This window comes from Oculina patagonica, chromosome 8 (assembly GCF_052425735.1).
Source record: "Oculina patagonica isolate OP01 chromosome 8, crgOcupat, whole genome shotgun sequence".
In the NCBI taxonomy this organism is placed as follows: domain Eukaryota; kingdom Metazoa; phylum Cnidaria; class Anthozoa; order Scleractinia; family Oculinidae; genus Oculina; species Oculina patagonica.
This window is the reverse complement of record NC_135765.1, coordinates 5,348,614-5,374,186: the sequence shown is the minus strand read 5'-3', so window position 1 is coordinate 5,374,186 and position 25,573 is coordinate 5,348,614. Positions and strand designations below refer to the sequence as shown.

The 25,573-nt window shown below is 34.0% G+C and overlaps 1 long non-coding RNA gene and 1 pseudogene across 2 annotated transcripts in view; both read right to left on the bottom strand.

The window, feature by feature from the left end:
* LOC144663078 (uncharacterized) overlaps window positions 1-20,729 on the bottom strand; it is a 55,814-nt pseudogene extending 35,085 nt beyond the window's left edge. Inside the window, exons 1-4 of the transcript XR_013572576.1 lie at window positions 20,577-20,729; window positions 19,415-19,472; window positions 18,258-18,361; window positions 17,307-17,375 (exon numbers count right to left, since the gene is read on the bottom strand). The product of XR_013572576.1 is annotated as an uncharacterized LOC144663078 (transcript). The remainder of the gene's footprint in view (window positions 1-17,306; window positions 17,376-18,257; window positions 18,362-19,414; window positions 19,473-20,576) is intronic.
* The window catches only part of LOC144663489 (uncharacterized), a 62,210-nt gene extending 36,675 nt beyond the window's left edge, over window positions 1-25,535 (bottom strand). The window contains exon 1 of the long non-coding RNA XR_013572622.1: window positions 25,128-25,535. This is a non-coding gene — a long non-coding RNA (uncharacterized LOC144663489). The remainder of the gene's footprint in view (window positions 1-25,127) is intronic.
* Window positions 25,536-25,573: the final 38 nt, after the last annotated feature.

The following is a 25,573-nucleotide window of genomic DNA, read 5'->3' as shown; positions in this document are numbered from 1 at the left end:
ATTCCGCAATTTCAATGGGTGGTTTGTCCAGTGTTCTCTCTGCTTCCAGTCTTGGCACCGCGGTAACGGTCGTTGGTTTGCCGGTAAGCGTTCCTCTCGCTGCATGTGCTGCCATTACAGGCGTTTTGTCTGCCGCTTTCACTGGAGCAAGTAAAAAACTTGAACCAAAAATTTTGAAAAATAATGAAATTACTTCGCTTGCTGTTGCCAAACGTGAAACAGTCAATAGACTTGTTTCTGCCGCTCTCATTGACAATAAAGTTGATGACAAAGAGTTCCAAATTATTTTGGATGAATATTCTCGTTACATGGCTCTCAAAGAGTCTGTTCGCAGGCACCTTTCAAAAAATTTAAGCCAAAAAAAGCCATCTCCACAGCCGGACATTGAGAAATTGAGAAATGAGATAAAAAAACAAGAACTGGAGAAATTAAAAAGACGTCTGTCAGCCGAGTCGAAATCAGATTTGAGAAAATGAACGCTGGATTTAATCTGACTGTTCAAAAAAATAAAATAAAGCTGTAGCGAACAGCGTGAAATTGCGTGACCCACAGCGGCATGCAAATTTTTGTGCGTGGGTGTCGGGAGATTACACGAATGATATTTTTAGACGTTGTAATATCATGACTCATCGCCAATAACAAACACCAGCTGTGAAAAAAGCGGTTACTCTGTAACTTGGTGTTTGTCAAATTCCCTCTCTACTACTGTTTCAATCAGGAGTCTTTTCTTTCAATTTCTGATCTTTTGCAAGTTGATTCACGAATTTTTTGCTTTAGCCGTTTAAAGCTTGATTAACACATCGGCTTGTTTACAATCATGTCGCTTCAGAATATTCTGGACTTCCGGTACGTCACACACACATACCAAACATGCCGATTCGCCATTGATTTTCAGCGTTTTAAAATTTTATTTTTTTTTCGTGAAAAAAAAAAATCACTGCGAACAGGAATGTCAGATGCGATTTGGAATGGCCTTTCTATTGTGCGATTTGGTATGTGCTGTATAAGCAAAAATAATTTTTACGCAGGATTTTTTTTTTCACTTCTCTGGTTGTTGAAACAGTTCAATTGAATCTGATCTATCTTATAAAATATTATTTTTTGGCTTTTAGGTTCCAAAATTTGGTTATGGTGTTTGCTTAAAAATACACCCCTGACGCCATTTCTATTTATCGGTTTATATTCTAAAAATGCACCTATGACGGCATTTCTATAATTGAGCTCTGCCCTATAAAAACTCCTCTGATGTATTTTCTATTTCTCGCATTGCCATCTAAAAATACATAAGTGATGTCATTTTTCACTCTGTCCGGCTAAAAATATTCAAGATGAAAAAAAAAAAATAGATTACGTCAAGGGGGTTTTCCGTTTCTTGACAGCAATACACCCACGCAATCAAAGTCATTGTGTTGTGACTTTCTGTGTTGCTGCAATAATTTATGCACTCACAGGAGCGTGCAAGTCTTGTTTAGCTTGTTAAAACGTTTGCGACATAACTGCTGTCAAGTTTTTTTAATTTTTCAATCAGCTCGTCTGTTAAAAAGATTGTTATTTGTTTTTCATTTTCTTTAGTTTTTTTGTAGGTTGTAAACGCTTTTCCACGAGATCTTTTCAAGTTTTTCTTTACATTCAAGTTAATTTCTCCAGTTCTCCCTCTTCCCATCTTCGTTTACTCAATAAGAGCATTTGTTCAATTGAAAAATAATTCTGGCGCGCCAATGCCGCTCTCGATTTTTTGCGTGCCATAATTAGATTTTTTTTCAAAAATAAAAAAGTTTCAAACTCAAGTCTTTTTGTCAATTAAAAGTTTGTATTTATAAGGTAATAATGCAACCAAACAACGACTGGTACACAGTGGGGTCAAGTGAAACTGCTTCGGGAAGTTAAAGCAGTCAAAGGCCTTTTTTTTGTTACTTGTGGCGCAAGAGGGATAAAAAAGCGGCTTGCGATCCGCACACACACATGTACGTTAGGAGTTATGAGCGCAAACCCGCAAACCGTGTGACAAGGAGCGAGGCGAGCCTGGGCGAGCCGAGTGAGTTGTCACGGTTTGCGGGTTTGCGCCATTACTCCTAACGTACATGTGTGTATCTGAATCTGTCATTACCTTTTAACTGCCTTTTCTTTATTGTCATCTCAACCATTTTTTCAAAGACACTGAAAACATCATTTTTATTGCCTATGAAATTTTTACGAACATTTACTTTGAATTCGTTAGTGAAAGCATTGAATTTTTTATTTACCTTATTACTAATTTCAGTTATTTTAAATAGAGGTTGGTCGTTGGATGTTTGATCAAAAATGCTGTCATCGAAATTAAATTCATTTGAGATCTTAGTCCTTGGTAATGGGAGTGGTTTTGCTGGTTTTATAGTCCTAGGCATGGGTATAGGCTTGTAATCATCCATAAATTCAGGAGGTGGTTGAATGATATTTTCCTCATAATTATCAATCATCTGTTTAACACTCTTACGAGGAGTTGGGATTGGTTGCCTTGATTCGTATTTCCTAGGCTGGTTGGCTTTTAGTGATAAAATGAGTTTTATAAGGTCGGTTTTAGATAGCTTGTTGAGATCAGATTCGTCCATATTAATATTGGTTGAGATATTTTTTTTGTTCATTTTTATGTACTATATAAAATCACCAAACCTTTAAGTCATTTATAGTAAAATTATTTTTTGAGATTTTTTGGTGCGTTTGAAGAGATAACCAGAAATAATATATATTTTTGGTCACCTAAGGGCAACAGAAAACAGCAATTCATATATACTGTGCTATACAATATATGATTATATAATATTGCTTTATATGTTTTCAGCGGGTATTATGTCGTATTGGTCTTCAAGAGCTTTGAAAATAGTGTTTTTGATGTGTTTTTTAGTTCTCATATGACTCCATTTTCCTGCAAGGCAAGTGTGATATTCACAAATATCACAATACCAAGGCTTATTAAGCATGTATTTCGTTTTTGATCTAGTAATAGCTTCTAATCGGTCTTTTTCGGTTGTATAAATTTTGTTCCTTCCCATTTATTATATACTATATATATAATTCTTTATATGTTTTTTATAGTGCGTTTAAGTGATAGATATAAACAGATAATTATTTTCTTTATTAATATATATAGAATGAGTGATATAACATTAAATATCAAACACATATCAGAAGCTGATCAAAGCTTGAACGATATAGACTTCATTAATAAAATGTGGTGTATTCAGAGCATCCTTGAAGCTAATATTAGTATTATTAAAATGCTATCTTCAGACCTGAACAGCAGATCTGAAATATCAAATGAAGACAAAAATCATGTACGTTTAGAGTGTATACCTGAAGACCAGAAACGACGACGTGGAAGGCCTCGTAAGGATCAACATTAAATACATAATTATTCAGTTTACGGTTTTAGCCATAAGTTATAAATGATTAATGAGTTCCACAATGTTTACATTTGAAGGCATTCTCGGAAATTATTAGGGGGTTTTTCGATGGCGTGATTTTTCGACTTACGCGTCAGCAGGTTTTTTTGATCAACCAGTCTTTAAAAAGGGAGTTTTTTTGATGAATTACGCGTCAGCAGGTATTTTTAATCAACTGATCTTTGAAGATGACGGCTTCACAAATGCTTCCTTAAAGTTCTATTATGGTGACAAAAACATAGCAACTCAAATATTTACTTTTTTGATAACATAACATTACTTTTTAAGGTCATCATACAGTGGAATCATTCATATTTTCGACTTACGCGTCAGCGGGTATTTTTAATCAACCAGTCTTTAAAAAGGGAGTTTTTCGATGAATTACGCGTAAGCAGTTTTTTAAAATCAACTGATCTTTGAAGATGTCGGCTTCACAACAAATGCTGAAAGATGTTCGTCAATCCTTTGAACAGATTATTCAGAAATATCCTCAAATCAAAGGAAATCTAAACAAATGTTATAAAGAAATTGAAGATATAACAACGCATACCCAAGCCACAAAAGAGGCAAAGAAGATTGAGAAAAAAGAGAAGATAAAGACACTGTTGAAGAAATTTAATGACAAGACGTTTTTGGATAAATCATATGAAGGATTAGTTTATGAAGGTGCGATAAATGAAGATGAACTTATTGAACTCATTAACAAACTGTCGAAAGCCATAACCGATTGTAAGAAGAAGATGCTATCATTTGCTTCAAGACAAGGATTACTACTGAAGGAAGCTAAACAAACATTAGAACCACAAATGTTTAAGCATGTTCGGGAATCATGTGGGTTTTCTACAAGTCATACTAATTTTTTAATTTCGTTGTATAACCTTTTTGAAGTATATCCGAAATTATGTTATTGTGCTGTTCCTATTCGTACTTTTAACTCAAACATGAAAATTATTCGTGAAATTTGTCAGGAAGAACATGATTTGTGGTCTACTGTGTAAACAGCGTCGTTACTTTTGAATAAAGGCACCTTGTTGTAGTAGCATAAAAATAAATCTCACATATTAGTATATGTCTTGTAATTTACAAATTCACGATCAATTAAAGAATATGGAAGAATCTATATGCCCTTTCTGCGATCAACTATTGATAGAAGGTAATAAGAATGCTGACCCATGCTGTAGTAAGAAGGATATAGAAAATATAAATGGTATGAATGTCTGTCTAAATTGCGGTTTGGTTAATAGTTATTATTATGTCAGTGAGTACATTGATTTTTATGAAAATATGCATAAAATATGGCGAAAATCAGTATATCATCGAAAGTACCATATTGAAAATATGCTAAATAGTATATGCTATGAAAATAGGGTACAATTGACTTGTGATCAAAGGAATCGGATTTATAAAGTGTTTGATATTATCAAATCCGCTATTCCTGTTGTAAACAAAGGTAGAAAAAGACTTATATCAACCAAATTCATAATTAAACAGCTTTTTTTGATGATGAATTTACCTTGTGAATTTATCAAAATTAGCAAAAGCAAGAAAACGTTAGCATATTATCGATTGTATTGGAATGAGATTTTGTCATTAAATTTTGGCGAAATAAATCGGATTATCCAATAAATTTCTTATCATATTTTCGTCCCATAATTATATTTACTATATATAAAAAATATATCTTTAAGCCGAAAATTTTAACCTTGGAATCTAAATAGAAATAAGATCTCGAAATCAAATCTCGAAATCAAACTGTGCTCTTATACTAAAAATAAAATATGGAAATCAGGTGTGTACCCCGATGTGAGTGACATTATTAATATTTAAAATGCTTCTTGAATGTTCTATGGGTAACAATCCAAGGTCATCAAAACAGATGCGTAACATGATTAATATTTAAAAATGCTCGAAAATTCTATTATGGTTACAATACATAGCAACACGAGCATTCTTGCCCATAATTTAACCATTTGGTTGAAAAGTTGGTTCGTTTTTTGGTTTTGGTTGAAAAGTTGGTTCGTTTTTTGGTTTTGGTTGAAAAGTTGGTTCGTTTAAAATTTTTAGTCAAACGGATATTCATGCTGTTTAGTCTTCCTTTTGAGTTCATAAAGGATCCAAAATCTAAAAAAACGCTTCAATTTTATAATAGATATTGGGCTGAAATTTTAGCATTAAAACAAGATGAGATATTGCACATTATTAGACATTGAATTTTTTATCGTATTTAAGCAGATATCGATCGATTATTGGACTGTTATCACTTATGTAGTCATCGGTGTTTTTCATCGTTATTAGGATATTGGATAGGTTGAATTCACCCGTTCGTAAAATAAATTTTAGTGTGTTAAGTATATGCATATATGATTGTGATGCATATATACAATTTTGAATTTTTAAATCGAGATTCTGATGCTGAAGCCAGCCTTGTATCAATAAAGCTCCCGTGCTGATTGCAATCAGGCTGATACCACCAGTTGAAATGGACGATACTATGCCTCCTGAAGCGAATAAAATAGCCAGCGAATTGCCTATTAATTTCAGCCTTCTAAAGCTTTTTGTAGCTTTTTTATAACACCAACACTTCTTATGGTATACTCTGTAGTATTCTTTTAATTCTTGAATTTGCGCTTGATTTAACTTGTCACTAATATGGTTCCATTCGAATATATTTTTGCGTTGTTTCGGCATATATATTATATGGTTAGACTATGTTTTATTTCTATTTTTAAATCTGTTATATAATTTCCTGATATTTTGGATCAATCGTTCAATAGTTTTCAGTATCTCATGTATTAAATCTGCAGTTTTCATATAATAGTGAGTTAGATAATTTATTCGAAGAATATACCCATTGTTTTATCTAAAAATTGGACTTTGTGATACTCTCGACTATTCACTGACATTGCTGTGTTACTAAAACCGATTCTTTGTACAAAGTAATCTGAAGAAATTTTAATGGTAGATGTATTGATATTAAACCCAGAAAATGTTTGATCAATACTCATAACATTATTGCAAACAGCGATTCTAAATTGATTCCCTATTTTAGTATACCAGAGGTTTAAAAATTTAGTTATATAAACATCTCTGATTTGCTCTGTATATGAATCTAAATCATATTCAAGTGCTAACTTATTATTCTCTACTTTTATCCATGGGAAATGAAAGCTACCCTCGTTGCCTAATTCTATTTTAATTCTTTTATTATCACCTAGTTTATAGCTGTTTTTGAATGATATATATATAGTGTAGTCATTAGATTCAGTGATATTTTCATTTAAATTTATTACGAAAACACCAAAAAAACCATTCTTTGGATCAAAATCTGCTAACAATTTTGTGGGATTAAAGTCAAGATTACCATTTAATCCAGATACTACAGCACCGTTGCTATCTGACATGATGAAATTTGATGGATCTAATAAATCGAAAAAGTAATCAAACACTTGATTATAATAACTTTTCGGTTGTAAGGTTAACACAACCATATTTAAATCAGCTGTTATTTTCTCTTTCATTTGTTTAAAATTCACAGCATCACCATCATATTCAGCATCTCCAAGATTAACTATTTTCAGATTTTTCATGTCCATGTTTCCAAACAATGAAACGTCAAAAAGATTATCATACACTGTTGAATAAACATCTGGATGCCTTCCCTGTATTCCATAAATGATAAAATAAACGCTTAATTTGTCAGAATATACACTACCGGCTTTCTTCTTGATTACAATATCTTCAAATAAATAATTGTTTCCAATGTTTTGAGATTTTGTGAAATCACAAATTAATCTGGCATATTGTTCAGAGTCATAAATTCTTGGTTTTTGATTATGAATAGTTTCAATGGAAGATGTTGCATTAAGGTCAATGCTTGAAGTATCAATATCAGCGTCTTCCAAAATAATCTCAATACAAACGGTGTAAGAATTATTGGAAAGTGGGTATAAATTTATACCTATTCTTGAACTATAAAATCCTTTAGATTTATCAAGTAAAAGATTAGCTTTTACACACTTTTTATTAATACTATGAGGACTATTTTGGTAATCAACTGAATCACCTATCTCAATATCATTTTCTTCTGAAAGATTTGAATCAGAATTTTCCATGACATATTTGAATTCGTTTTTTCTATTTGAAGCTTTATGCCCATCATTGATGAATTTTTCCATAAATTATTCTTTATTAACAGCGTCTGTATCATTGGTTGGGTTTTTTAGATGGGTTATATTATACCCACCCATATGGAGATTTGCCTGCATCATGTTACTACCGTGAATATTGAGCCTATTTTGTATGCTCTGAGCTAAGCCATTACCAACGGATTTAGTTAGAAAAGTACTGTCTACATATACCTTCGAAGCCTTACTCTGAATACTGCTGGATAAAATAGCACCTGTTTTCTTCGTTAAATATGTATCATCAGCGTACGATTTGTCTACTTTAAGCGCGTCTCTGGAGTCAATATATTCTTTATTCATTACGTTAGACATATTGCTATAGCCTTGATCGAAATTCGGGACATTTATTATGCTGTTAAACGTTTGTTCGTTATTGGTACTAAGATCGGCTTTATCAGTGAGTTTGTTGTTTAGTTCTGTTTTGACTTTATTGTCTTCTAATTTTACATATTCAACATTCGGTATTGATAAGTCGTTATACAACCCATCATAGTAAGCTTCAGTGTTCTGAAGTGAAAGTCCAACACAATCAAAAGTAGTTTCATCTCTATTTTTTTTTAAACAAAATTGATTAAGATATCTCTTATTAATAGCACTACCCAAGTCTTTTGCATATGAATCATAATCAGCATCCACTGCAACGTCATCTTGTGTCTTTAACCCGAATATTTTCTTTTTGTCCATATAATAGTTACCATGGCTAGTCAATTTAAAACCAATTGCAGGTTTTGCACTTTGAGAATATTTAGTTGATATAAAATCATTTTCGTCATTAATGTAACCCATCTATGTTAATATATTAGATTATAATATAGATTCGTCGAAATTCTTTTTTACGGTATTTTTTTGTTTGTCAAGAAATAAAAACTCATATTTTTTGAGTTTATCAAACAAATTCGGTGATATCAGATTTTCTCTAGCAATCATCTGGAGGTTATTTTTTGTCGTGGGTGGATATAGAATCATATGAGAGCAATTTAACCGAATTTTTTGCGGAACATCATAGTAGCTTTGACTCAGATATATAGGGCTAATCTTATGATGTCGACCATCAGTAAAATGGTTAGCTATTTTATCTTGAATTTTATTGTTTGAATTCATCATATCGTCAAAAATAACAACTTTTCTGTTATCATCTTGATACTCATTTGTATTTTTTATATCATCTTCACCACCAACTTCGAGCACATCATAACCTACAAAACCAGATATTTCCTGCATTAACTTTATAAGATCTTGAATTTTATCTTGATGCTGATTAGGGGTATAAATATATATTTTATCATAAAAGACAAGCGGTTTTCTCAACATGAACATCATTAGGTTTGATTTACCGCAATTGCTACTGCCCGCTACGAGCATTCTATAATCTTCGCTTATAAAATCGCATAACTTTCTCTCAGGCTTATGTGATGATTTTCTGTCTAAATTTGGTATCTTCATTTATATTATTTAATTATATAATATGAAAGACTTCTGGAAGACTAATGAAAGACTGATGAAAGACTAATGAAAGACTTCTGGAAGACTGGTGAAAGACTTCTGGAAGACTGATGAAAGACTGATAATAATCTACACTAATATATATAAATGAGTCTATTAGCTTGGCAAAAAATTGCTGAACAAAAAGAAGAAGTTGAAAATCAAATCAAAAATATTAATAATCAAATAATGTCTTCAAAATTGGCAGATGAATTAGGACAAATCAAATTCACAAAAATGTTTAAACCAGTAACATCTCGTCTCGATACACAAATTGAAGCAACTAAAAAGTTGGAAAATAAAGGGTTAAAAGAGCGTGACCCTCTTCCAGAATATCCAAGTGAAACAGAAGATGAGGATGAGGATGAAATGCCACCGCCACCGCCACCAATTGAAGATGGGGATGAATATGAAATGCCCGAACCACCACCAATTGAAGATGGGGATGAATATGAAATGGACGATTATGAGCTGCCTCCGCCTCCGCCTCCGCCTCCGCCTCAGAAGAGAAAAAAATGGGATACAAGTGCTGATCAAAAGGAGTTAGATCGTCAAAGGGAATCTGTAGCCGAAGAAAGGCGTCAGGTTAGTGTTTTATTAGGCAAACTGAAGAAAAGTGGTAAAAATATGATCAAATCTGGTAAATACAAAGGAAAATCATATAATGACCTGTTGGAAATAGATGAAGATTTTACACAAAAAATTAGAAAAATTGAAGATCAGCTGTTACTGACTAGACAAAAAAAGCAAAGGATGGAATACAAACGGGTTCCTTTCTCAGCTTCGGATTTACAGGAAAAATCAAAAAAATTAAAAAAGACCCCCCGTAAAACTAAATATAAGAAAAAACCAACTATAGAGAAATCATTATTTGATAAGATAGAGGGTATGAGGAGGGACACAGCGCCTGATTCTGATAGAGAAGACGATGAATGGGAAGGTAGTGGTCTAGCCCATAATTATAAGGCTATTTATTACAGAGACCCTGAAAAACTTATTGAAAAACTGGATGTAATTTGCGGAAGCATTAACGCTGGGAATTCATCCAATGAAGTAAGAAATCAAGGTATTACAATATTGGATGAACTGTTAAGAGTGAAAAGAATTACAAAGCGTCTATATGAAAAAATTTATAACAACTATTTTATCTAAATTAAATATATAATGGAAAAACATTTGATACTCAGTTCATTCAGAGCAAAAAGACAAGCTAATAATTATAACCAGAAAGCACATGATTTTACAATTTATCTTGACCCGCCTATTTTTCTGGACCCAAATAAAAATTATGAAATGGCACTGGATGAGATTATAACGATGACGTACAGTTTTTTTAATATTTCCGCTTCATTCGGTAACAATAAAATAAGATATCGAAAAACAACAGGTAGTGATACAAGTTTTAAAAATGTTGAATTTCCTAATGGAATGTATTCATATACAGACATTGATACTTTTTTAAAAAATACAACTGGTAAAGATGGTGATGATTATCCATTTTCAGTTACGTTTGATTTATCATTATTTAGAACAATAATAACCATACAGCCAAATTATGAATTAGATCTATCTGTATCAGACTTTAATTTGATTCTGGGTTTTAAAAAGAAAATTTTATCTTCGGGGAGTAATATAAGTGACAAAATACCTGATTTAACAAGGAGCGTTGATATGATATGTATTCATTGCGATTTGACTAACAGATCCTTGACAGATGAATCCAGAGATGTATTATTTTGTTTTAGTATCATAGCACAAGGAATTCGTAGATCATTTCCTTTCACTCTTGAACCAAGAAGATTGAAATTTTCGCCAATTAATAAAAATAGCATTGATTCTATTCGAATATATATAACAGATTCTTATAATCGACCCATTGATCTTAATGAAATCGATACGGCATTTCATATTGTTATCAAAGAAGTAAAATAATATAAGCTTATTATATAAATGAATCGAGTTTTTGAATGGACAAAATTTTATAACCCTAAAAAGGGTCTATATCAATATCGTCATAAAGGATCAGGATTAATAACTAATGATTTATCAAAAATCGGACAATCTTTTAAAACAACGGTAAAAGATATCATTAAATCACCAATGAACAAAACCCAAAAGAAAAGTTTAAAATCTGTGTTAAATAGAAGTGAAAAAGCTGGGGATCTTATTTTGAAACGATTAGCACAACTAAAGTAAATTATCTAAACTATTAATATATTATGAGTTTTAGAAGCATAGACAATGTTGAAAAAACAGATTATCTCAGATTTAATCTATCGACGCCAATTATTCAACCTGCAAATGGCCAATATCAGGAGAAAACAGGTTATATATTCAATATGACTGATCGTTCTTCTTGGTTTGATTGGTATAATGGATACTTTCTCGTGAAATATAAACTTCAGAAAAAAGCAGATGGAGCAAATATTATCGCCAATGTTTTAGCCACACCAGTATTAACGTCAACTATAAATGATAGTACTAGTATAATTAATCACATAATGATAACATCAGCTGGTAAAAAAGCGTACGATGGAAACGATTTACATAAGATTTGCTTCCTTAAAGGATTACTTGAATTTTCAGATGACTATAGCCGTACAGTAGCTACCAATTTCAATTGGTATCTCGACGATAGAGCAGTATTAGCGGGTGATATGACAACAGCTCCAAAAGTAGGAGCAATTAAACGGGCTGAATTATGTTCTCAATCAAAAGAAGTACATGCAATGATTCCACTGAACAGGTTTTCATTATTTGAAGAACTAAGAGATAAAATGCTACCTCCCATGCAAATCGAACTGAATATTACATTGAATGATGACAGAGAATTCATATACAGAGTCGGGGGTAATGAAACCAGATTTGTTATTCAAGATTTTCAGTTGTGGCTACCAAGGTTGAATTTTACATCAGCAGGACAAAAATTAGTGAATAATAGTTTCTTAACAGCATCAAAATGGACATATTTAAGAGAATTCATTAAACATTCATCACCAACTAATGCTATTTCTGGGATATATCAAATTACACCAGCTGTCAAAAATGCAAAACATGTTTTTGTATATTTACAGAGAAACAAGAGTAATAATGAACTAGAAAACCCATTCATCTTTGATACATTCAAAATAAATGCAGGTGATGCTGCTTGTAAACTTTCTACTTGTAGGTTGCAATATGGAAATTCATATTTTACTCCGGAACTTGAATATGATTGCGATTTTAAACCCAGATTATATAATGATGTTCTCGAATATGCCTTTCGAAGAAATGACTACAACACAGGTACTCAGTTAAATTTACAAAATTATTCTGAATTATATCCTGTTATCTATTTCGATTTAAGAAATCATAAGGAATCGGTTACTGATGATCCAAAACAGTTATTGTTTCATTATCGATTGAATGTACAAGCAACTGATAATTATATGATTTATGCTGTAGTTCTATATGAGGAAAGAATTGTAATTGATAAAATTGGTAATGAACTTGTTGTTATGTAATATTTAATCTAACACTATTATATATAGAACAAGACTATGAGCACAAAATATATTTCAACATATATCCCTTTAACAGAAGGCCAAATAAAAAAACTAGCCAGAGCAATCAAAAATTCAAGTGAAGTGAGTTTATTGATTGATAAGCATCAGATCAAAAAGAAGGGTAATACTGTGTTATACCTTACAAAAAGACAAATAACACGACATAATAAAGTAAAAAGTGAGGGTAAAGGCATTACATTGAGTTTATCTAAAACACAAATAAGTAAAATGCGAAAGATTGGAAAAGGAATTCAAGTCACTCCCCCTCATAATGATCAAGGAGGTAAAGGTATGCAAATAGAATACCCTTATTATACAACACCAATCATTAGGAAACAAAGATCAAAAAACGGGGGTAAAATCAAACTACCCAGTAAGAAAGATGTATTATCTTATAGGAGTCCTCCAATAATTGGATCGTGGGATGAATATAATAAGTTTCTCAAAACTGGAGGATTGGTTCTTCCAAAAAAAAGATCTTGAAACCAAAAAGAAAGTAAGAAAGCCTACATTCATCAAAAAACCTCTAAGTAACATTGATCTCATGAGATGGTGTAAGTATTTGGGAATTAATATCACAGGGATATACAGTAGAGACGAGCATATGTCTAAAAAGCATAGTCCGTGTATAATTAATTTAGACAGTTATGAAGGTGTTGGTAGCCATTGGGTTGCCTGTGTTCCTAGTATTAAAAGAGACATATTGTGGTACTTTGATAGCTTCGGAATGCCCTACCCAAATGAATTTAAAATGAGAGCTGAGAAAGATGGGATAAAACAAGTTTTGTATAATAACACACAATATCAGAATATCAAATCAGTGCTTTGTGGCTATTATTGTATTTATTTCTTGCATCAAGCATTGGTTTATGATAGAGAGTATCATGACATATTAATGCAATTATCAATGACTGACACAATGTACAATGAACGTTTTATAAGCAATTATTTCAAAAATATGTAATCATATTATATATGAAATCGTATTGTGTGAAACAAAGAAAAATAACAAATTGCGTACCTAATTCTGAACAATATGTAAGATCAAAGAACGGAAGACTTATGTTGCGTTGCGTTTGCTTAGAATGCAAAATCATTAAAACCAAATTTGTCAGTGAGAAAAAAGGACGAGGAGTTGGAGGAGTTGGACAAACCATTAACAAAAAGATTGGTGATAAAATTCCAGTGTTTCAACAGGCTCAAGACATGGCGTCGGCTATCATGGCAGTTACGGGAGCTGATAAAGATCTATTTAAAAAATATTGGCGCGGTGACTTTGCTAAAGGTATATTTAATAAAAAAAGCGGGATTCAGACATCTAATTTTTGGAAGCCCGCTGGAGCATATAAAAATGAAAATCTCGACCCAAAATGCAATTTCAGTGAGTATAAAAATGGAAAATGGATAAATCATTATTGCGATTAAATATCTAATCAATATATATATAATGTGCCAATCGTATTGTCCATCATGTAAAAAACAAACCAAATCATTAAACTCTAAAAAGGTAAAAGCTAAAAATGGTCGGCTTATGGAAAAATCAGTTTGTCAAATATGCAGGAAGAAAAAAAGCAAATTTATTAAAGGAGGCGCTCTTGATATACATAAATTGATTGGGAAATTGCCAAAACCAAAAGCCGGCTGGGTACCCCATGGCTATGCCTTTTTGGGTCCTTATAATCCTCTCGAAAAACAAGTGAAATATGATCCAAATACAGGTGAAATACTTCAAATATTTCAAAAACCGACAGGCAGAACGGATGAAATAGCGATGAGGCATGATATTGCATACAGCGTTTGTGGAAATAAAGCAAAATCTAAACAACTAAGTTGCAAGCATAAAGCTGACCAAAAAATGATCCAAGAGCTCGACTCTACCCCTTATTCTCAACGTCAATGGGGTCATACTGTCGCTCGTAATGTAATTGCAACCAAGGCTAAAATAGGGCTTGGTGTTAAAAAGCCAAAAAACGGAAAACGGCGTTGAGTAAAAATGATTGGTCTCAACAATTAGCCGATGAGTTACATAAACCAATCAGACGAAAATTTAAAACTAGAAGAGTAATATCAAATGGAATTGACGACATATGGTCTGCTGATTTAGTTTTTATGGATAAACTTTCAAAATGGAATAAAGGTTATAAATATCTATTGACTATAATTGACGTATTCAGTAAATTCGCTTGGGCTATACAATTGAAAGATAAGAAAGGTGCATCAATAACTAGCGCTTTCAACAATATTATCATTAATGACAAGCGTAAACCTGAATATCTCTGGGTTGATAAGGGATCTGAATTTTATAACAAAACATTCAAGGAATGGCTAAAGCAAAATGATATTAACATGTATTCCACTTTTAATGAAGGTAAAGCTGTTGTTATTGAGAGATTTAATAGAACTTTGAAAAATAAAATGTACAAACAGTTTACTATTCAAGGTAATACACAGTATCTTAAAATACTTCCAAAAATAGTAAAAGAATATAATAATACAAAACATAGCTCTATCAAAATGACACCCACAGAAGCTTCAAAGAAAAAGAATGAAGGAACTGTTTACTTTAACCTATACGGTGATATGGAGCCATTATCAGCTAAACCAAAATTTAAGGTTGGTGACAAGGTCCGAATATCTAAGTATAAACGAATTGTTTTCGATAAGGGTTATACACCGAATTGGAGTGAAGAAATGTTCGTAATTACTAAGATCCAACATACTAATCCCATTACATACAAAATAAAAGATTTGAATGATGAAGAAATAAAAGGTAGCTTTTATGAACCTGAACTGTTGAAAGCAAAGCAGGATGTATTCAGAATTGATAAAGTGATCCGTAGAGACTACAAAAAGAAACAGGCTCTTGTCAAATGGAAAGGATATAATGATGATTTTAATAGTTGGATACCAATGAAGGATCTACAACATATATAAACGCACTATTAATGATATAAGAAATTAATATATTGTGTTATTAATATATAACAATTGATGTTTTGGAATGATAATATTGTTAATGGCCGATACCAGAGATGGTTTACCAAAGAAGACAAAATGAAAGCTATAAGGTACACAAAAGCCCGTTATATGCGAAATACACGATGGTTTTGTGAGCAATGTAAAAAAGAGTACAGTCTGGGTAGCAAGTGGACCCATTTAAGACAATCCCATTCGAACGCGCTATAAAAAAAGTTTGAAAAAATTTTATCTAAACTAATATTAAGGGAATATAATATGAGTGATCCAAACTCATTCCCTCACAGTATTAATATATATGCTGTTTTCGTTACTTAGGTGACCAAAAATATATTATTTCTGGTTATCAAAGTTTGTTTAAACGCGATATAAGAGGTTTAAAAAAATAATCTATAATAAGTATTATAATGACATTAAATATTTACTTTAGGGCAAAAGCAACTCAAATGTATAATATTATTGAAATGAATTGGGACTCTGAATCAAATTACGAAGATCAAATTATAAATTTAATTAAAATTTGTAAAAAACTAGGCATCGAAAAAAACCGTTTTGATGATATATTTAAATATAAAGATATGCTTAAAAATCTCAAGAACGTTCAAACATATTATCTTGAAAAAGTACAAAAAACATCACTTTTATTAGATTATTTAAGAATCAATCATTCAATTGTCATTTAAACGCACCCAAATAAAAAATAAAACACATATAAAAATATAATCTGTACATATATTATAGAGATAGAAGTATAAGAATTACTCCAAAAATGGAAATTTCTCTCTATCAAAAAACAACAAATTAATATTCATAGCCTTCTTTTTCTTGTAATATTGTTGTTAATATATGTAAGCTTTTTTTCATATATAGGGTTTAATAAAACTCTATAAATGGTTTGTAAATACATAAAAAAATAATATATATTATTTATATATGACAACAGAAAGTATAAAACAAAAATTTATTAAAATGATGAATATTTTCGAAATACAATGCATTAATAACACCAATAAGAAAGATGCAATTATTAAAATTTGTGATAAGCTCGGTATTCATTTAAATTTTATTATTTGGCCTGATATGACTGAAAACCTATTAAATTTATTGAGATATTACATGATAACTGAGATATTACATGATAACTGAGATATTATCAGACACAAAGCGAGATTAACGCACTGTAATCCAGAGATTTTAAAAATAGTATAAGAAGTTTTTTTTTATTTTGAACCAAGGGTTGAGTTAGGGTTGGTTTTCAGGCTTGGTTTTTCTAGGGTTTGAATTTCAGTTTTGATTCTAATATTTGATTCCAATATTTGAATCCATTTTTATCCCCATATTTTGGGCCCACCACTAGAAGTAGTGATGTACTACATCTCTAAGGCAAATTTGCCTCAGAGTGTAGTACATTACTACTGTCCCCAGAGCCCTCCGTTTTCTCGTGCCAAGCCGGCTAAGAGAAACGAAAGGACTATGGGGACGAGAATGACTTCATGGCCGAAAAATTCCCCCACCATCTTCACCCAGGCCTCCTCTTTTTGACCACATTGTGATCCACAACTGTAAGCAGGACATCCTACCCTCGTAAGCGTTCCCGCGCCAAATTCTCGTTTTTCAGGAAACGTGCAATTTACCAACCAATCAACGCATCGTTGAAATTATCACAACGTTGCAAAATTGTTAGCTGTTTGTTTTCTTACCTCGTAAAGTGTCATCATCAAAATCAAGTGTTTCATCAGAAGGTGATGGGACTTGACCTTCGTCCATGGCTGAAATACATCAGGAAAGGAAGTATTTTAATTAATTAATTAGTTATTACATACTGTAAAATTCCGGTTATAAGCCCTGGGCTTATACAACTTCGTAAGGGGTTTTGGATGGGCTAAAAACGGAGGGGCTTATATCCGGGAGGGATTAAAAGCAGAATAAATAAAAAACGTTCCGAAACGGGCCATAGGAGTGTTGATCGAAATGCGTATTTTAGTTAAAAACGCATAATAAAGAAACATTTAGCTTTTTTCAGTACTCTCATCCGGCACAGGGGGGCTTATATCCTGGGGGGGGGGGTTATAATCGGATGTATTTTTTTGTTTTCAGGTAGATGGGCCTATAACCGAGGGGGGAGGGGGGGCTATAAGCGGGGATACTTACACCCGGAATTTTACGGTATTCGGTTATGCACCCGCTGATCTCATGCATTTGAGCATATCATACTTTCTTTACTGGTAAGTTTTCGCCTAAAATATCAGTTCAAAGACATTTTCTATAAATCCCTTTGAACTTTTTTTAAGACTTTTTTCTGCCATGTAGATTCCAATAATTCTTTTTTAGTTGTAAATGCCAGCCCACGGTGAAAATCATGCGAAAAAAATAAAATTTTCTTTAGGATATGTGGCTTTACCTTCTATCATAACTGAAAATATCGCGGAAATTATCTTTGTCTTTAAAAACTTTTTTTTTTGTTCATTCTGATTTTTTTCAATTTTGGGGTTTTAAGCCCTATCCTGTTGTGCCTTTTAACCCTTTTATTTATTTTTGCACATGTACGTAGAATGTTAATATTTCCAAACAGAACTTCTTTTGCTTCTATTCCCTTTAATCCTTCCTGTACAAATACAACAAAGTGCAGAAAGTATCCAGTTTAAATTTACCTAATGCGTCAGTTACGCTCAAGAAAGAGCGATTACCGGTATTCTCCATTTTTTCCTCAATTGAACAGCCTTGGATCGGCTCAACTTTAAACCATAAACACGACCTGAAATGAAATAAAATTGTCTTGTGAAAATAATCTAACAAATCGTTCTCAAGTAAAAATCTTGACTAAACTAAACTCGGTACACGAAAGACTTCATTAGAAGAGGGGTGCACATATACTTCAAAACAATCCCTTTTTTTTCCCTCTCAAATCGTTTCTCGGAATGTGCAAAGAGCCAAAACGTGGATCGTCGCGAGCCTCACAAATGAACGCGTCTTTTCTCAGTCTCACTGTCGATCATGATGCCCACTTTAAAATCGTTTGTTCCAGGATCATGCGCGTTCGCAAAAAATACGACTTTTTTGTACTCTGTGTTTCACATTGCAGATGGGAATCTCGGAATATACCTCTCTTGTTGGAAAAGGGTCATTCATTTCTCCCGTCCCCAAACCCGGAAAAACCAAAAATTAACGTTTGGAAATTTCCGTTAATTTAAAAGTAATTGCGTTGCATTTGCACAATAGGACAGAGAAATAGTATTCATCGTTGAGCCCCCCCCCCCCCCCCCAGGAGTTCAGGGAACAAGTCTATCCGCAGCCGTTTCTGGGAACAAGGGAACAAAAGGAAGATAAAGCTGGGAACAAGGGAACAAAAGCTGTGTTTCTGATATTTTAGGGAATATGGATCACAAAAATTGACAAAATACTCTTAAGGAACAAGGGAACATAAGGGAATTCTTTCGGGGTAACAAGGGAACATGAATCCCCCGGGGCGGGAAGGGGGCTCATCGTTGCGTGACTTGCATCACAATCACTGTCACTAGTTGCCGTTTTCTGAACAGCTCACTCACTCACTCATCCTCTTCGTTCCTCTAACTGGAGCATAAGGCTACAAACAGCTCACCACGAAAACTAATGCGGGAATCAAAAGCCAAGATTAAAGAAACAGGTCGATATTATTCCTTCATGTAACATGCACAAGTTAATCCAAATAAAAAATCATAATATTGATTCATTATCGTTAGTACTTAACAAAATGCGAGTCACAGCACTCAAGACAGAGCGAAGACACGGATAAACCTGCATCGTAACACATAGCTATTGATTAGAATACCTGTTTTATGGCCTTTATATACACTCTCTTCGGATTTTCCTCTTGGCGTCACAGCATTCTACAAATGACATCGAGACTGATTTTCATGAAAGAAGTGAGTCCATAAAGATTAGTCTATCCGCAGCCGTTTCTATTTTTATTTCTTAGTAGACAGGTCTGTGGACAGACTACGTAAGGTTCTAGTCTTACAAAGTTAGAACGGCCCCTAGTTTAACTAAAAGGACAGGAAAATGCACAGGCATGTCATCTTAAGCTGGTTACCCATTTAAAATGATAGTATTAATATGACCTTGAGTTCACTTATTAAAACACATCTAAACATTTTACAGTGGCATGAACAGACATAATTATAGGGGCGGATGTACACAGGCTGGCATAGTAGAAAACCTACTTAGCGACAACTTTGCTTTGTTCGAACAATTTATTTATAAGATAACTAGAAAATATATCTACTTATTTGAATGATTTGATGAATATCTTTTTCGAACATGTTTGACAGACACTCGGTACATGGTCTAGATCTTCGACTCTGGCACTGTTTACACGGACGCGGTTTCAATTGTAACCGCATCGCTTTCGATGCAGTTTATACGCCTTTCGTTTACACGGCGCCGATCGAGACACAACTGAAACCGGATCGTTTTGAAAACGCTCTCAAAAGTGGAGCGTTTTCAAAACGATACGGTTTCATCGGTCGTGTAAACGGCAAAACCGCATCGATTTGAAAACGGTCAAGTGTTTTGCCACAAATTGACTGGATCGCGAAGAGTAAACATGACGAACCTCGCACAGAGTGCAGCTCTTGCTTTATACAATCACGTTCGAAAACACTTGGAAAACGGTAGGATATATTTCGTGTAAACACTTCGAAACCGTGTCGTTTTCGATGCGGTTTCGAGGTCATGAAACCGTGTTGATTAATAACCGCGTCCGTGTAAACGATGCCAGATCTATCGATTCAGTTCTCTCAATAGTTCAAAGAGTTGTTTATGTCGAAAGAGCTTACAATGACTACACTATAAACCAATTCCATCCATTAACTAATTAAAGCATAATTATGTGACTTGAATATTTAAAACCAAAAGAGCAAGCAAATCTGAATTTCAAGTGTGTCAACAAAGGTTACAACAAGCAGCTCGACTTTGTAACATCGAAGACCTACCTCAGCTAAATAGACGGAAAACCATGATTTAGATCACTCGGTAACCTATGGATAGAAGTATACAGCAATTACAACATGTAGGTGAAAGGTTTGTCAGTTATGAATCGACAGAGCATTTATGTAGAACTAACCCTATCGTTTCATGAGCACAGGAAGTCGAATTCAGGTATATTAATAATTAATTAGGGGGTTTCCCTTATCCATTACTGATACAACTCGTGACCTCAACGAATTTAAAATTTGGCTACTGACACGTGATAAATATTCTGAAACAATCGCCTCTGTTTTGACTATTTTCGACTCTTTCCTTTGCACTTGTGGTATTTTGAATCAACCTTGTCCTGTGATCACGAATACTTTTATATCACCTTGTTCCACGAGCTCTTCAAAAATGATGCATGAAGCATTGTGGCGGACATGCCAGCCATAAAATATGATTATTCAAAATATTTAATTAGGGGGCTCCCCTCACTCTATTTCAGAAAGATCAGACTCAACACAGTCAACAGAGCACTGATACAACTCGTGACCTCACAGAATTAGTTTGGCTCGTACACATGATAAATATTCTAAAATAATCGCCTCTAACTGTTTGCATTATTTTACTATTTCTTCCACACTTGTAGTATATTGAATCAACTTTGCTCTGTGATCACGAATACTTATATAATACCTTGTTCCCCGAGCTCTTTGATGGCGGACGCGCTATAAACATGATAGGGTTAGGGGGTTTCCCTCATTCCAGTCTAGATAGATCAGACTCAACAGAGCACTCATACAACTCGTGACCTTAAAAAATTAGTTTGGGTCGTACACGTGATAAATATTTACTTTCCAACTTGTGCTGTCACAACTACTCAAGCTCAAAAGGGATGCAATCGAAGTTAATTGAAAATCTAGCGCCATACAGCCAAAATTTAGCATTGATGTGTTTTCGTGGCGAACGAACAAGTTGAAATTTCATTGGCTGTACTCGACATTTCATTGGCTGAAGGAAAAAATGCTGAAAATTATTGTTTCCGTTCTGCTTTGTGATTGGTTAACTTTGTCTGGGTGACGGGGTACCCCGGTAACAGTAGCCGCACTGTAAAAATTGACGGTAAAACAGTCACATGACTTAAACCTAAAAGCGTGTTTACTGGCCTGTGTACAGCTGTCCCACTTCCCTAAAAATATCGATTTTTTTTTTAGGGGAGGGGGGAAGGCTGTACACAGGCTTCGTGTTTACTACTAAGCTAAACAACAAGAATAGCGGAACATTGATGCAACTCAACTCGCTCTCACATAAAATTGCAGGGCACACTTTTCTCAAATGAAAACTGTTCTTTGCCGCGCAATGCATGTAGGGTGAATGTAGGCCTCTAACCTGTCGACCAACAGTCGACTGACAAGCGACCAATTGCTGGCAACAGTCGGCCTGATGATAGTAGACGAATAAACGAGTTAGGGCGTGACATTCATCTATCTGTCTAGCTGCATATGCACATACATGAAACACTGTTTAAAATAGTGCAGGTTTTGGAAAAGAACAGGAAAAGTCGTAAAACCGAAAGCAGCACATTTGGGTACTTTTCTTTTACTTTTTTTTCCAATTTCCGTTAAGACTGGTAAAATATCTTCTGCCACTGACAAACACTTCAACTCTTTTTTTTATTTTCTTTTTTTTTTCCACGGTGTCAAGGGATGAAAACACTCCACGATGATGACCGAAAATAACTCCATTGATTATTGTTTTTGTTCGTAAATATTAATTAAGGAAGGTGGAAACGTGGATTAAAGGATGACAGTCATAAAGATAAACGACTCATTAATCTAAGCTATATAATGGATTGTAAGTTAATGAAAAAGTACAATAAAAGGTTGAATCGTTTGCGTGGCTCATACTTGTCTACCTTAGTGTCAGCGGTTGCCGTTTTCTCTTCGTAAAGAAGCGACAGCCGGAAATGCGTTTGTTTATCGCAGGCTATGATAATAGTGGAACCTACTCTTAGGATTAAACGTGGATCACAATACCAAAAGTGACCGGGCAAAAAGGATACCCTAAGAACCTCAAAAACCATACCCGATCCTGCGGCACGTGTCCTACATAACTTACTCCCCTTCCGCTCTACCTTCCACAACCCCTGAAAAACCACACCGCTCCCCTGTTTCGAGCCCATGTTTTTGCTTAGATTTTTGCTATGGACTGTTTTATATGGATCATTTCATTTTTATCAGCATATTTCTGTTGTTGTTAGAACGTTACTTATTTGTCAGCGAAACTTGGTATATTTGATAAATTTCTGCAACCAAGACTATTCTACCTAGAGTGATTTCATTTAACCTGCGAAACAGTATCTTGTAGAATAGGAGGCAGGAGGCGGGAGACGAGAGGGCGGGAAGCGGGTTTCCCAAGATGAACTCAACCAGGAGAAATTGAGAAAAATTGTGCAATATTAGGTATTGTTATAAAGCTAGAAATGTTTCCGCAACAGCGCGCGCTATTATTGGCTAATTCGAGTCACTTGACATCAAACAATGAAAACTGTTTCCCGCCAAAAGTCTCTGAGCGGGCAACATTGAAAAACCTGACGTCAGAGGGAAATAGTGCAATGTTTCCCGCGAATGTTGACCGACGACCACCATTTTTCCAAGTCTTCGTAGTGCTATAACACTTATGACTGTTCCCTCGAAAAACGAGTTAATTTTGTTTTCCTCGAATGTCAACGTGTCCCTCTGCTTCGCCTCGGGAAACATTGAGATTCTCAGGAAACAAAATTAACTGTTTCCCTCGGGAACAGTCATTAAGTTTATAATTTTTTGCAAAAGAAATAGCACAAATAGGTGGGAACTGGGAGTAAAAGGGACATGAAGGAAGGTTCAGAAATCCCCCCCTCCCCCTCCCCCCCCCCCCCCCCCCTTCAAACTCTGAAGCAACTCTCTTTCTTCATGATAACGGCAAGGAGATTTTTCTTTTGAAGATTGTTTGGTCTGTTCTTGCATATAATTTGATTGATTGACTTTATTCCCAATAATAACAGCATGTATATTTGTTGTTACAATCTGCTGGGGTGCCCTCGCGGCACATGTCTCCCTTTAGTCGCTATCTATTTTAGCGATGGTATCAGGAGGAATTAAACACATTCAGGGTAGCGTGAACAAAACTTGTCAGTTCATTTGCATGCTTCATTGTTAGCGCATGAGTCTGGTATTTCATAGATCTACTCCCGTGGAGTTCCCCTGGTCTTCAATCTGCACAAGGTTATAAGACGGAGACGAAAACAAGTATATGGCAGCAAGTGAAAATAAATAAAGCGGGAATTTTCTTGGATTCAATTCTTCGTAGTCTTACACTCGCAAAGGACAAATCCTTTTGTGTCAACTAATATCCTTCCAAAGAAGAATGCAACCAGGGTCCCATTAAAGACACTTATGAAACATCAATACTGTTTTCTAAAAAACTTTATTATCATTACCTTTGATATCAAACTAACATCAACATTTCTTCAACGTTTTTGCATATGTTTTTATACTAGAAATTCCAGCAATCTAGCCAAAATGTATAGCTGATCTAATAATATAGCATTATTTTACTCAACAAGAAGCAAGATATAATTCTTTCCTTTCTCAACTGTCAATATTTTAAAATGCGTCTATAACATGTCTTTTTAAAAGCAGTTTACTTTTGTCATAGCGGTACGCCAATCTCAAATACTAATTTAATTTATTACTATTTACTCAATAAAAGTTGCCACTTAGCAATTTTAAAGTCGTTTTTCTGTACATGGTTGTATGTTGTATATGCGAAACATGTGATTCCAATTATTTACCTATAGCTAATAAATTAAGTTACCATAAGCGGGGATTTAATTGTAAAAGCCCGCAAGGGTTAAATTAAATTATATTTAATTTTGCGAAGTCACTAAATCCCAAATGCTTTCAATACAACAGGCATAATGAAAAGAAAGGGCTTTAAAGAACTGGTTCGTGCAACGGGTTATCCAATTCCTAAAACAATGACCTGGCTTTTTAATCGTTTAAAATTTCTAAAATATGCTATTTCTATTATAATTGAGGAGTGAAATTTACAACGTATTTGAAACTACTTCGAAGTCATTGCCAAACTGCCCTTAAATACGTTCCAAGTGTAACAAATAGTGTAACAAATCATTATGAATAAAATTAAAACGCCTGGCTTTGACCTAACATTATCATATAGAGTAGCTTCTACACGGTTACACATGTTTCCGTGCAACATAAGAAGAACCTTACAAACTGTCGAGCTGTTAGGGATTTGCACTCAAACGAACCGAAAGTATTTCGAAGTAATAAATACATAGATCCACGTAAAATTCATAAACACAAATTAGCCAAGACAACAAACGGAGCTCCACCATTTATTCGAATTAATGAGAGAGATGCCGATAAGCACCATATTGGCCTATATTTTTTTTTCTGTTTATAGTTAAACATTTGTAATTGACAGAGCTATACTGGGTTGGGTTCCTCCAAAGGAAGCCCAAGCTAACAACAAGAGCCATAAAACCCGACTTAGTTCATAAGGGCTTGTACGGGAACGTAACAATTTTGTTTTAGGAGGATTAAATTCGAATGTTTTATGAACAAAATTGCTTTCACCCAACGTGCTGTGTTCTTTATTGTTTGCAAGTTCATCGGGTTGATTGGAATAGATTTCGGTGAGTTACTGCTTTGCAAATATTTTGAACACCTGTAAATAATCGACTGAACCTCACTCGATTCACGACATGTTTCCAATGAATGGTCAAATCGCCACTGACATAATTTTCACCAGCGTAATCTCTGGTAATTTCTCATTTCCTTCTAGGTTCCTTGGGTTCCGAGTTCTGTATTGAATGGCCGAATAAACCTCTAAAGTGCGATTAGCGCTTTTTCTCGGTATGGGCGGCCGGTTGAAAAAAGTGTACGTAAGGACGAAAAATCACGTGACAACCAAAATTTTTTCAGTCCTTTCAGCTTGATGGGTTTACCAAATTTCT